Source organism: Tyto alba, unplaced genomic scaffold, assembly GCF_018691265.1.
Source record: "Tyto alba isolate M040663 unplaced genomic scaffold, T.alba_DEE_v4.0 Super-Scaffold_13, whole genome shotgun sequence".
Classification (NCBI taxonomy): Eukaryota; Metazoa; Chordata; class Aves; order Strigiformes; family Tytonidae; genus Tyto; species Tyto alba.
In genome coordinates, this window is record NW_024881275.1 from 1393591 (window position 1) to 1406955 (window position 13365).

At 40.8% G+C, this 13365-nt stretch overlaps 1 protein-coding gene across 4 annotated transcripts in view; it reads left to right on the plus strand.

Annotated features, from left to right (window-relative positions):
• MCTP1 (multiple C2 and transmembrane domain containing 1) overlaps window positions 1–13365 on the plus strand; it is a 278549-nt gene that overhangs the window by 91008 nt on the left and 174176 nt on the right. The gene's annotated exons all lie outside the window — the stretch shown is intronic.

Here is a 13365-nt window from a genome sequence, read left to right on the forward strand (position 1 = left end):
TACTGTTAGCGACACTGTCGCTGTATTTGTTTTAAAATCAATTCAGAATAATTCAAATGCCGTGTTCTGATAGTTGTATTTCCCAAAATTTAAAGTATATCTTTGTCATATGATTTAAATATAAAGCTACTTCTGAATAACCGAGGTTATGTAAAATGTGTGTATATTTATGTATATAATTTATTATGATTACTATTGTGGAAAATTAAGTTGGGAAAATTTTAGTATGGCTTTCTGTTGTGAAAATGTGGAGAGTGTATTTTTAAATACAGTGACTGAAGATTTCTTCTTTTTTGAAGGAATGATGCATATGGCATATATGTTGACTTCAGGTACTTATCTCATTTTGAAATGGAGACAGCTAATTGTTCACATATCATCCTTGATATGGATGTGACACCTGTCTCTAACTCCCAGTTGAGTTATTCTTCATGTGCCATGTTTGACATAACTTGCAGTGTAATTCTGCACTCTTCAGGCAAATGAGAGGATTTTTGTGTGTGATACTGCAAGTTTCTCTAGCGGTGATAGAAATGCTAGCTGTCAGAAATGAGGATACTGCTGCATCTGCCCGAAACCGAGTCTTTGAAAAAAAACAGAAAAAGGAAATGCAGACATGATTTTAATGCTTTACAGTTTGGTAAATGCTTTTTTTAAAAAATGCTTTACAGTTAGGAATTTAAGGTTTATTTTGGACAGAAGTATGTGATTTTTGTATTTTCAGTGTATTTTCATCCCCTTACAGACTACTTCTATTTCCCTGTTTACTTTGTGTATGCATCACATGTTCATGAGTGAAAGTGCCCGTGTACTTGCAAAAATGTACTCACACAGCCCATATAACTTCCCATAATCTTCTTAAAATCAGAATGGCCCAACAGTACTCATTCTTTTTGCTTGTCCTGGGGACTGAGTAATTCTGCACAGATGAAAGTCAGATCTACTGCATTTCATGATGGCTTTTGTTTATCCTGCTTAAAGAAGCACATTTTTTTTCATTTTTGAAAAAGATTATAGTCTTGGGATTTTTGAGAGTGCAGGTAAATGCACTCTCAAGTGCATGAGGGAAGCAGCTTCATGTTTATATAGTCATACACAATGTGTTGCTGTACCTTTGAAAATAATGGATTTCTTTACAGAAAAGGCTGGAGTGTGCAGGGGGGAAGGGTTTAAGTTACAACATATGTGAGCACTCCAGCATAAATTGAAGGCATATTTGTGTATAAGCTTGCTTTGAAGTGTTCAGGGTTTATGTCGATAAACATCTGAGAGTATGTCGATATCTTGGACATACTCTGCTCTAAGGGGTGGATGTTCGTTGTGGATGCTGACTGCAGCACTGCTGCACCAGTGCAACCAGAAAGTGGGAGGCAAACCAGTATTTTGAGGAAAGGTAGCGGAGGTCTGCATATACGTTATTAATTATGATATTTCAAAGCAACAGAGAATCACAGAACGGCTGAGGTTTGCAGGGGATAGCCCCGCTGAACCTCTTGCCCAGATCAGAATCATCTCAGGCAGGTTGCCAGGACCATGTCAGAGCAGGTCTCAAGTATCTTCAGGGACAATCTCCGGGCAACCTGTGCTCAGTGTTCGAGCACCCTCAGAGGAAAAATGTTTTTTTCTCATGTTTAAGATGAGATATCCTATATTTCAGTGTAACACCATTGTCTCTTCTGTCATGGGGCACCACTGAGAAGAGCCCGGGTGATACTACATCCATGAGTAGGACCCCCCTCTTGGATAGGAAACTGCTCTTCTCCAGGTGGGGCACCCCCAGCTCTCTCAGCCTCTCCTCATGCAACAGATGCTCCAATCCTTTGTGACATGTCGGTGGACTTGCTGCAGTACGTCTGTGTCTGTCTCATGCCAGGCAGCCTCAGCACTCCAGGTGTGGCCTCACCGGTGCTGAGTAGAAGGGAAAGAAGCGTCGAGTCACCTCCTAAAACTGAATATAAGCTGCTGAAAAAGGAGGAAGGGCCATGAAAAACTCACTTTTTAATTAATTTTTTCTAGGGTTTTATTTCACACTGGAAACAGATTTTCGAGTGTTAGTCTTTAATCACTTAATCAAGACTCTTTACACATTTAGTTTGTTTTAAAAATTACGTTTCATTTAGAGGTGGTCATTTTGTAAACAGTTGTGGGAAATTCTGGTAACTAAAGAGCGAGGCCAGTAATCAGCTTCACTTTCCTGTGGGATAAGATAGCCTGTTGGTAACTTTTTTCACAAGTAAAATGAATAATCTGATAGTAAAATTCACTCTAAAAATACTTTGCATACTATCTTTTATTTAAGAGTCAATGAAGAGTGGTATCCTCCTTTCTCCAGAGCTATGAGTAGACCTTTTTCCCTTGTGACTCTAGATTTTCATTATAAGCAATTTTTGCTCAGTTTCCCTCAAAAATAAAAACGAATGAAGGGGACAAGGTAGGGAATGAAATTAGGGAGAAGGATGCTGCAACAAATTTCAGCAGATTTAACCAAATTGCCTTGAGTTTCAAAGTAATTCCCATTCTGTTTAACCGTCCTCCTTGAAGGGATTAACCCAGGTGGAGAAACCACCAAGATGCACATATAGGTAGGGCAACTGAGGTATATCAGTAATGGTGCAAAGAAAGCATCTCCTCTGGGAGCCTGCTTACATTTGAGACAGCTCTAATTACCTGGGAACATCTGTGTGATTTCTAGCAAGCTGTCTGCTTGTGGGAGAAAATCAATTCTTAATCTCCTGTGTTCGGGCATGTGCCGGTCCACTTGGATTGAAGAACCTCCTAGTTGGAAGTGGTGAATGAGTCAAACCTGGAGCTACCACACCCAACATTGATGCTTTAGGAGAATGCCTCACTCCCAGGACGCTTTGTTTTCTATTTTACCTTGTGGAACTGGTGTTGTGTCTCCTGTCGTGAGATGCGCTGTGGGGCTAAGTGACAGAAGCACCAGATCTCTGTTTCCTCTGATGGGACACCAGTGTGCCTGTGGTGGAACAGCAGGTCGTCTGCCTGCAGCTCAAGCCTGGGAGAAAAGCCTTCAGCAGAGGCTACTGGTCAACACACTGGTGGATTTCATGGCAGGCGTCTGGGGTGTGGAGAAGAGGTGTCTGTCATTTCAGTTTCTCCTGGGCCCATCACCAGGCGTCCTCCTCTCCCTCCGTGCTGGCTGTGTCTGGGCAGGGACTGTGCTGATCCAGCTGTACGGTGGAGCCCTGTAATGGTCACACGTTCTCCCAGGGGGGATGGATAATGTCACAGCATTTGGGTGCTTCACAAAGATGGGGAGAGTGTAGGTGGTGTGAACAAAAGACACCGCGAGGAAGGACATGATCACTTGTCACCAGTGCTGATACTGGGTCTACTGAGCTGAGTGGTCAGGATGCCTTGTGGGGGGTCACAGATTATTTTTCTTCCAGAAGTTTTTTTATTACCATGCTCTTATTTTACTCAAAGATGCTAAAACAAATTAATCCTTTGAGAGTTGTGTGTGATGATTTTTGTGATAAGGGGACTTTTTGCATTAAGGAGGGAACCAAAAATTTTTTCATAGTACAAACTCAAGAAAGTGAGTGGTTGCCACTTCAAAGATGACAGTCAGCTATTTTTGTCATCCCCATTCTAGGAAGTTTCTTAAACTGAGAGTTGATAAATGTGATAATGGTTCATATATGCTTCATTATTCTAGTGTAATTTAGGAATAGTCTCCAGCACTTGCAAACTTTTGGATCTCCTTGGGCATCATTGTAAGAACAAACTACATTTACAGATTGCTAACAAACCAGAGCTGTATCTCTTTATGAGTTGAGAAGGGAAACATCTTTGAAGAGTCAACTCCTAAACTGTGAGCTGCCCCCATAAAAAGCTCCAGGGCTAAACCAGCTAATAACTCCTTTTTCCTCATCTGTCTCTGGCTGACAAAGCTGTGGTAACAGACCATGCTGCCTAATTGGACAATGTTATAACCAACAGAGGAGAATAGTGACCCTGCCTCATACACCCACTGAAAAACTGTTTGCTCTAAGGCCGTGTAAACTGTCCACACTCGTCAATAAATGAAGTTCTTTTAGATTGTGTTTTACTGAGAAACTGTTGGATGGCTAGAAGAGAACCAGCATCAGCCTGAAAAAGAGGCAGCTTTGAAGCAGCCTGAGAGGGGGCAGTTACTGGTGGTGTTCAATACAGACTCCCAAAAAAGCAGCAGCCACTGGTTGATCCACAGCCTTGGGTTAACCGGCCTCCAAGAATTATCAAAAGTTATGCATCAGCTCCCTGCCAGAAACTTGGGCATTGTAATGCACAGCTTCATAAAGATTTTACATCTTTTCTGGAAAAGGAACTTACCACTGAAAATTACCAGAGGGAAAGGAGTAGTAAAACTTTTGAGGGAGAAGGCTCTACATTTGCTACTGTCCCACCTGAACAGCTTCATCATTGCCCCACCAGTCAGCAAACTGGCATTCTGTTGGAAAGTTACCTGCATTTTGTTTCATTTTTTCTGGCCCTTGATTAGTTATTTATGATGGTAGGGGTATATTCTGGAGCTGGGACTTCTCTTGTCAGCCTCTGACGCTTGCCAGAGACACACTGAGTAATGCCCACAGGCAAAGCACTTTCCCATTTTATCTGGCATTTGGTGATACCAGCCCCTAATCAGGCATCTGCCCTGCCAGAGACTTGTGCCCCATGGTGGATACCACTGCTCATAAAGGCTTCGTTTCAGCTTAGGAAATCAGTATGACTCTGGTGAGTGGGGCTTGTCTGTTCTGTTTGAGAAGGTATTTCTCCCCCTCTGATATTTGATGAATCAATTCAAGATCCAGGTGGGTTCTTGAGGAGATTGGTACAGTCCAGTCCCCATTTTCACAGAGTATCAGGACCTTTCTGAGAAATTCTGAGCAGATTACTTTCTCACTTGTTTTATCGTAGAGCAGTCAGTGATGGAGCTAAAATGTGAGCAGTTTGTCAGGTCCCTGGAAGACAGGTGTGATTTTTCTGTGTTGGGTATAGACCAGGCAACAGGTTTGCAATTAGAGAACTGGTTCTCCTCCTGTTCCCCAACCCAAAACCACCACTGGTACATTTCTTTGCAAACTGTATTCCATCCCGCCGCTGATATCTCTCCTGGGAACTGTGTGCATATATCAGAATTGGGTTAAAGAACAGCAGACCTACAGTAACACCTCCAAGGTGGTTACAACTTCTCATCTCACCACCTTTGTATCCACCCTGAAACTGGTGGTTTCTGCCATCCCCAACCACATCTCAGGGCCACGGAATGACTACAGCAGCTGGCTGCCATCAGTGGAGCCTCCATGAAGTTCTTGAAGGGCCTCAGCAGTAAATCCATGCCTACAGTTGTGAAAATGTTCACCTTCGTGAAGAGCTGCAAATCTTACGAATGGGACCATGGTCTCACATGTCATCATCAGTCGTCATTCGTAGCGTGGAGTTCTGCATTGTTGGTCATCAGTAACACAAGAATTAGCTACAGCATCCTTGGCCACTGCAGCTTCTATCTCTGGAAAGTATCCTTTTGGGTTTTTTTTCTGTACTTAAATCTTTTTTTGCATTAGTCAAGACAAATGGAGAATATCTAAAAGTATCTGTAGACAGGAAGAAAACCTAGTGGCTTCAATAACAACTTCTTTCAGACTGCTAAGCCTAATAGTATTACATACATTTTCAATACAAAAAAACTACTTTTTGCCATGTTCAGAATTGGAGACCCTGAATTACTCCTTAACTGGCATCTTGCAGGTCATGATGAGGTTCCCATCCTCCAAGATGCTCAGATAAGAGACATTCAGATAGCTGTTGTGTAGATGACTGCAGAAAATGTGTCTGTGGTCATGACTTTGCATCTCATTCTTGTATCAAAGATTATGCAGTAGATGCCTTTGTTGAATTAAGGAGCTTGCGTGAGCAATATAATAGCTGTAAGGCTTTGGGGTTTTTTAGAAAAAAAAAATAATGTGCATAAACCTTTCAGAACTAACACCCATTTACATTTATAGGCTTTCCCATGGAACCTAAAAGTTGCATGCTTAGCACATGACTGTCCTTCCCACTGCAAGTTGTTTTCTTCTAGCAGATTCTTCTTTGCCATTATTTGTTGCAGTAGTTACACTGGATTTTGGTTTAACTATTTCTGGACATACCAGTTTAACTGTTGGTAGCAGAAAGCCTTTCTGTGACCTGCTGATACGAAGACTGTTAAAAATCATGCAAGAAAATGCCTTTAAAGAAACAAGGCCAGTTAGACACTCTCAGTCTTGTTTAGAGACTATGAAATCTTCATTAGTGGAGAATCTTGCTCTGTGTTTTTTGAGAGTAGACATTACCTGAATACAGGTGAAGATTAATTTAATTTCCAGGTTTTGGAAATGTTTTCTTCAGGTCAAACCAGAGTGATCTTGGTAATTGCTGCCTGCAGATGTCTTTGTCCTGTACAGCTGAAGTCCCCGGCAAGTAATTATGTTTATGACACTATATTGAAAACTTTTGTACTCTGTCTTCAGTACCGTTACTAGTTTCCATGCAGCAAGGAAACATACTTATGGAAAGGTATCTCTAGCACGTTTCAATAGTACTGGTTTTGCTACTGGAAGGTGGTAATGAATTCACTCCCTAAGACTCAATTTTGGAGTTTTAGAGAGCAGGCATTCTTTATTACAGCGCCGGACACACAGGGGTGGCTCCTCCTGATGTGTGTGTGTGAGAATGAAATCAACAAGCATTTATATGACCTTAATCATACATATTCACTGCATTTTTATCATATTCATAACTTTTCTGGGAACTCATTGGCATATGTTAATGTCTCTCGTGCATGTGTGTTGGAGTCTTCAGGTGGTGGTTGGGGGTCTTCAGATGAAGGCTCGTAGTCTTCTTCACTGTGTTGGCCAGCTGACCCTGACTTCTGTGCAAACTCAGCCCTGTGGTCACGTACACCTTGTCCTTCCAGGCTGGCCTGCTCTGGTTTTGTTGTTAATTTGCAGCTTCTTTATGTTTCTTTGCAGCTGTCACTACAAGGCCAAACCATCTCCGGTAAGATTATTTATGAGTGCCTTATCCTACAGTTATTCCAACTATGCCTCAAAAGATCAGTGTTTGTTCTACAGCACAATGGTTAAATAGCTAAACCAGCTTAAATTGATCTTAATAATTCTGTTCCACAAATATCTATTTTCTAAGTTCACAGGTATCAGTTTAACTGGAGGAGTTTTGCACTGGGAACATATCAAAAAGAGTTCCTCCTAGTTTTTATGTCTTGCTTCTGAAAAGCAAGCTATTTCTGGATGCCAGAAAAGAAAGTTTTTTCTTACTCATTAATAGAGATAACCCCAGGTAACTATACACAGCCAGGAATAAATTATATTTCTGTTGACGTAGCTTTCAAGCTATCGCTATACATATAGCTGTATTACAGCAATCGGCTGTAAAGGTAAAGCAGTTTAGATAATATATCTAGGAAATGTTTTCCTCCAATACATGTGAAGTTTCCATTTATACTGGATGTTGCAACCGTGTTGTGGGTCAGTGTTCTTTTGTTGTTGCTCATTTTCTGAAATGGTGGCTCACAATGTCAATTTTCACGCAAATAAAAACATAAGAAGAGCTCAGTGCTGTGGAAGGACAGAGGGTTGATACTCCCCTGTTTGGCTGTATCCAGGTGCGTCTCTATTTGTATACACGTTTGCAGGGTTGGGGCTACTTTTGTTGAATGTTTTGTGTAGTTTGCTGCTGAACAGCCAATAGCGGGACTTGGAACTGCGGGCGTATTTTGTAGAAATCAGTTTTGTTTTATTTTAAACAGGGTGGGTAGTTTCCTCATGCTGTGTTACGACGGATTTCTTGACGAGAAAGCAGTAGGAATACCCTAGTGCTGATCTACAGTTGTAATTAGATAGGTAAAATCAGAAGCGTGCTGATTTTCCTCGCTCACCTGGTTAACTTATTCCCGGTCTCCTCTGCGGCGTTACTGAGAAGGGAGTTTTTTTTTTTTTTGCACAGCCCACCCCTCCCTTCACCTTCAGCATCTGGGGGAGCCGGGTTCTCCTGGAAAGGTGCCGGCAGGGTCGGGGAAGCCTTCGGTGGCCGCGGGCGAGCGTGCAGGGCTTGCCCTGTGCCCACCGCCGCCACGAGAGCTGTGGGAGAGGAGCCTGCGCTGGGTGTGCTGTCTCCTGGCTTGAGGGAAGAAGCGTTGCCGGCGAAAAAGGTGCTAAAAGAAAGGGTTCCAGAGCCAACCAGTAAGTTGTGACAAATCACTCTGTTCGGAGAGTAAAATCCGAGTGTCAAAGCAGCAGAATTCGTAGCAAGCGCGTGTTCAGCTAGAATCAGTAGCTGTACTGGAGTGCTGGGCAAAAATAGGTACTCTGAAAGACAGTGGACTGACATTTCTGTGCTGACGATCTTGATCAAACTCATAACTCAGTAGTTGAAGTAACACACATAGTCGTTTAAAACATGTCGTCTACAAAAGAACTGCTCATCAATAAGAAATTAAAAAGCTTTGGATTTATCAAAGTAGTACCAGACAAGAGGAAACAAAGTGGTAAAATGTATTTGGACTTTCAAAAATACTGTCACACAACCCATTACAAAGAGGTTGAAGCAATATACTTCTGAGGATAAATAGAGGAGTAAGAGCTGGGAAATACAGCAATGAGTTATCCATCCTTACTAATACATGAAAACAAAGACTTTCTTCAGTGCTTGAAAAGCTTACACTCTAAATCCCCGTGTTTACAGTTCGTGGTACATAGGTGAACTATTGTGTCTGTGAGAAACACTGATAACCCCAGAAGGGTTTGGCATGGTTACAGCAGCTGCTCTGCACAGAAGAGACCAGACAAGCGCTTTTAATTTGTGATATAACAAGGGAGGATAATAACGTGGGGGGGAGGGTGGGGGAAGCCACTATGAAGTGCAGCAAAACTAGGAGTGAGGGTGTGGTTGCTTTGTTTAAGATTCCGTTTATAATCTTGGTGGAGAAGGGATTATTTTATTTTCTGTTTGTGTTATTATCTTAAACTCTATAAGTGGTGCTGCAGAAATAACATTTTATAGTAGTTCTGAATGAATAAGTGACAGTAAGCTGATTTTTCCATCCCAAAAAACAGGATATGGAGACAGATGGAAGGAGGAACAACTTGGTGGAATCCCTTCTGATTGCTTTGTCAATATTGATATTTGTTTGGTTTCTTTTGCTGCCAGACAGGATTGGTGCTTCAGTTGAAATAAGTGATTCGAAGTGTATTTCTGAATATCAGAACTTTCGAAATGTTAACATGTTTACATCTTTTATTGTTATCTCTTCATCTATTCATTATGTCTTCAGAAGAAAATGTAACAAGCTATTAACAGTGATCAGTTTGATACTGAAAAGGAGCATTTGGTTTTGATTGCTTTCAAATAAAATCAAAGAGCAACAGTTAGTACAGAGGTTACCAAAAATATTCCCATTATTATGCAGATAAAAATGGCCAGTATTGCTATTTGATTCTTTAATAAGCAGATTAAATAGCTTTTTCAGCCATAGCCAAAAAGCTCAGGAGAGAGGGTGAGTCTTTCATGTTCTCATGACTCTTATTTAGCCACATACTTCCTGACAATATAAACTGACGGTCATATTCAGAGCATACCGATATATAAAGAAGAGTGTGTGTGTGAGTATGTATGTGATTAATGCTAACTTTAAAAATGGCTTTATTCTGCAGAAATAATCTTGAATTCATAGTTCTTCATAACTGAGACATTCCAGACTATCATGTATTCACTGTTGGCATTATGGGATACATACATGTGCAAAATCTGACTTTCACAGTTCATCAGTATGTTTTATCCAATTAAAAATCTTCACAACAACAATGGAGGCTTTTCACATGTGTTATAAATACTCCTACCTTGTCTATGAGAAGCATCTGTTTCATGACAAGCTTTAAGAAAGTAGCAAGTCTCCTCCAAAGCACATAGATGGCTAATCAAAAAACCACGTAGTGCACATAAAAGGCTACTAATACTTTCTGCACTTTTCTAACATTTAAAGTCTCAGAATGTTCTTTTATATTGCTTTTGAAATGGATTCACATTATACACCTCCCTTCTTATTCAAGGAATAAGGAAAATAGAGTGAATGAGATGAAATGATCCGTATAATTGTTTTTACTCAGAAGTTCCTCAATTCTTCCTGACTTGCCATCAACCAGACCACTAGCATAGAAAGTGTTGCTTAGGACATGATCATTATAACTTTTCTGTTAGGTAAGTAAATACTTTCAGTGAAATTAAAAATTGCCTGTCACTTGACTTTGCTGTCATAACTTTGAAGCACAGTCTGTTACCATTAGTTGCACCAACAGGAGTTGACAGCCTCTTGGATATTCAGAATTTCCAAGTTTCTTGCAAGCAGGTGTTTGCAAACCATGAAGCTTTGACAAATGGAAATGATCTGAAGAAACCAGTTTGAGGCAGGCAGTAATAAAGTGGAAAATTCTGCTTATGCAATACTGAAATTACTTCAAAGTTTTTGATTATTTTTTTCTGACTGAAAGCTGGTAATATTTCATGCCATGCTGTGAACTCTTGACTGTTGATGTTCTGCTGCTTCCTCCCTGAAGGACACTTTGATTTAATTTCATCTATTGTATGCAACTATGAAAGGAATGTCAGTTTATTTCACTGTTCCATTTCCTGACAATGACCCCGACACATGGACAGTTGGTGCTGCCAGATCTCCAGCTCCCCTTTCCACTCCTTTTATACAACTCGTTACCTTTTCCTTTTCCTTCACCTACTGAAGGAAGTGTTGATGTTGATGCCTTTGTTTTATGCTGGCAAAAATAAATGCTGCTTGCTTTTCTTATCAGTGTGTTCTGGTAGAATACTGCAGAGGAACAGCAAATCAACAGAGCTGTAACCTGTTGCTTAATTAACTCAGATAAGAGTATTACTTCAATCTAGTTCATATGCATTTCCAAAACATACTTTTCATTGTAGGAAAATGTCAGTTTTTTTTTTTTTTTTTAACTGTATTGCTAAAGATTTTTTTTTTTCCCCTTTTTGGAAGAGGAGATTGTGTTACAGGTGTAGATTTTTTTTTTTTTTTTTAAAAAACCTGCAGAATGTTCTCAGTTTTGTCATTGAATAAACCGTATCAAATTTTAGGATCTGTTTCTATGAAGTGGTAATTATTATCTGCAGCAGAGAGTTTCATAAATCTCTTGTATCCCCTGAATTGCTGGCACAGAGTCATGCTAGTGTATGGTATGGTATATAAACTGTGGGAGAGCAGCAAGGCCATTGATTTCTTGGGTTGGTTTAGCTGATTAATTGTTAGAAATAATTAAGAGCTCTGGAGAAGAATGTCAGTATTCATGGTGATATAAAAGGGCGATAGATGGATTTTAGGGTCGAAAATAGTTGTAATCTTCCGCGTGTTTGTCTGGGAGAAGTTAATGAGTTAGCCTGAAGTTGTGGTTTCTAAGAAGATAATACAAATCATGTTACTGAGTCTCGTCTTTTAGCTGGAAATTCCTAGTCTGACTTCAACAGATTTACCCAGGGCTGTGGTAATGTCTAGTGACCAGAATCAAGTTCACTGTCTTTTTGTTTTAAAGTATGTTTTTAACTAACTGTGAAAAAAGAAGTCATGTGGGAATGGTGGTGATTTTAGCCACCCTGTCAGTTTCAAAGCAGCATCATTTTTCTAGCATGCTGAGGTGGAACTGGGTTCTGACCAGTGAACACTTCATACCATGGAAGCACTGGGTGCACAAGAACTGGGATAGCTTTTTCCTTTAATGCTGGGTGCAGCTGCTCTCATGTACCTACCCATCAGCTAGCTTACCGTCCTTTTACATGCTCAGCATTTGTTCAGCTGTAAAAAATAGTTTGTTCATCTAGTCGTTAAGCTGCTAAATCTGGAAAACACAGAGAAGTGTCTCTCATGGTGTGAACAACAGAAGTGAAAGTACTTGCCTAACTTTTCATGTCAGTATATCTTCAATGGTTTAGCAGAGAACAGCTTCATTGCATAGCTGCAGCCAGAGCTTCCAGCTGCTCTAGAAATCTTTTTGGAGAAGTTGGTTTTTTTTTTTTTTTATATATAAGTATGCCACATAAATGGGCATTTTTAAAAAAAATTCAAAACCTTTTATTACCCTCTTGACAACAGTTCAGGCTTTGTGTCGGAGGAACTCCTCATGGATACTAGTCACAGGCATCAGAAAACCAATTTTTTTTGGTGCTAAGATGCACAGACTTTGCATTTTTTTTTGTGTGGCCCATAATGTGATAGTGGCACACGGCCTAGGTAAGGGCATGTTCCTCCTCAGCTCCTCTCAGTCTTGTCTGTCTCCAGAATGTCAGATGTCTCAGTAAATGTCTAAGCCCTGGAGCTTCTCTAAAAGTGAGCAAATATATTATTTCATGCTGTTAGACTAACAGTCTAGCTCCATACGTGTGCTTAATACACGCTCATGTAGTAATGCTGTCTTTGGTTTTTGGTCTTAAAATACAGTACTGAGTGTTTTCCAGAGAGGAGTTGTCCATTCTGCTGTTTGTTGGCAGTTGTTCTAATAGAGCATCCCATGTCCATCATGGGCTTGCCTTGTGTACCCCTCTAATGTAAAGCTGACTTACAGCTAATAAATAACCCAGCTGCATAACGGTTGTTGGGCTAATTTGGAACAGAATGGAAAAATTAATTTATTTTTGCTTCCTGGCTTTATTGAAAATAGTCTTTCAGATTTCGGATGAGTTTGTAAAATGCAGAGGTAGTTCTTGGAAGAATGGACACTTAAAGGTGGAGTGCCACTTGTGGGGTCCGTCCAGAGCGTGGCCAGCGTGAGCTCTGTGTTCACCTCGGCTCGACCCAGTGATGATTTTCTGGGCGCGCCTGAGCATCACTTGACACGCCACGAGTCAGGAGTGAGCTGGAGCTGCAGATTCACCTCTCCCGCAGGTCTCACTGAAAGTGAAAGCAGCTCCTGTTGTTGCTGTCACTGTCGGGTAAGAGCAGCCCGGGAGGGTTTGTTGTCTCTGAAACACCCGGGTGCGAGCGAGGATGGGCACGGCCGTCCCGACCCCTGCCCTGACCTCAGCACGTGGCCTGCTTCCAAGACCATCACTATTCTTTACCCTCTGCATTGAATTCACTGCATTCAAGGCTTCAGTGTTCGTGCCAAATAATAAATTTCCCTTAAACCAGAATAATTTGGATTTTACGGGAAATTCCAGAGTCCAAGAATTTAGATTTAGTTTAGCTGAAAAGAATATTCTAAAGTAAAATAATGACAGACCACTACTAAAAATTAATTCAAAGGAATTAATTCAGGCATTGCCTTCCCACAGGCAATTTTGCAAATGTGA